The sequence below is a fragment of the Penaeus monodon genome, chromosome 32 (genome assembly GCF_015228065.2).
Source record: "Penaeus monodon isolate SGIC_2016 chromosome 32, NSTDA_Pmon_1, whole genome shotgun sequence".
Classification (NCBI taxonomy): Eukaryota; Metazoa; Arthropoda; class Malacostraca; order Decapoda; family Penaeidae; genus Penaeus; species Penaeus monodon.
Genome location: NC_051417.1, coordinates 10,027,819 through 10,028,038, shown reverse-complemented (window position 1 = coordinate 10,028,038; position 220 = coordinate 10,027,819).

Here is a 220-nt window from a genome sequence, read left to right as displayed (position 1 = left end):
GACGCACTCCGACATCTCTGCGAGAGCCATTCGCCGGTCGCCTCAGCCTCTATCGTCGCCCCATTACTCAGCGCAGCCCATTGTGGCACCACTTGCCTCCCAGCCACCACCATCACCCCGTCATGACAGATGCCTCTACAACTGCTTCCGCCTCTGCTGCTGCCATCGTCACCAGCAGCGCTGCCGCTTACGGTGCCACGACAGCTGACAGCACTGTTCT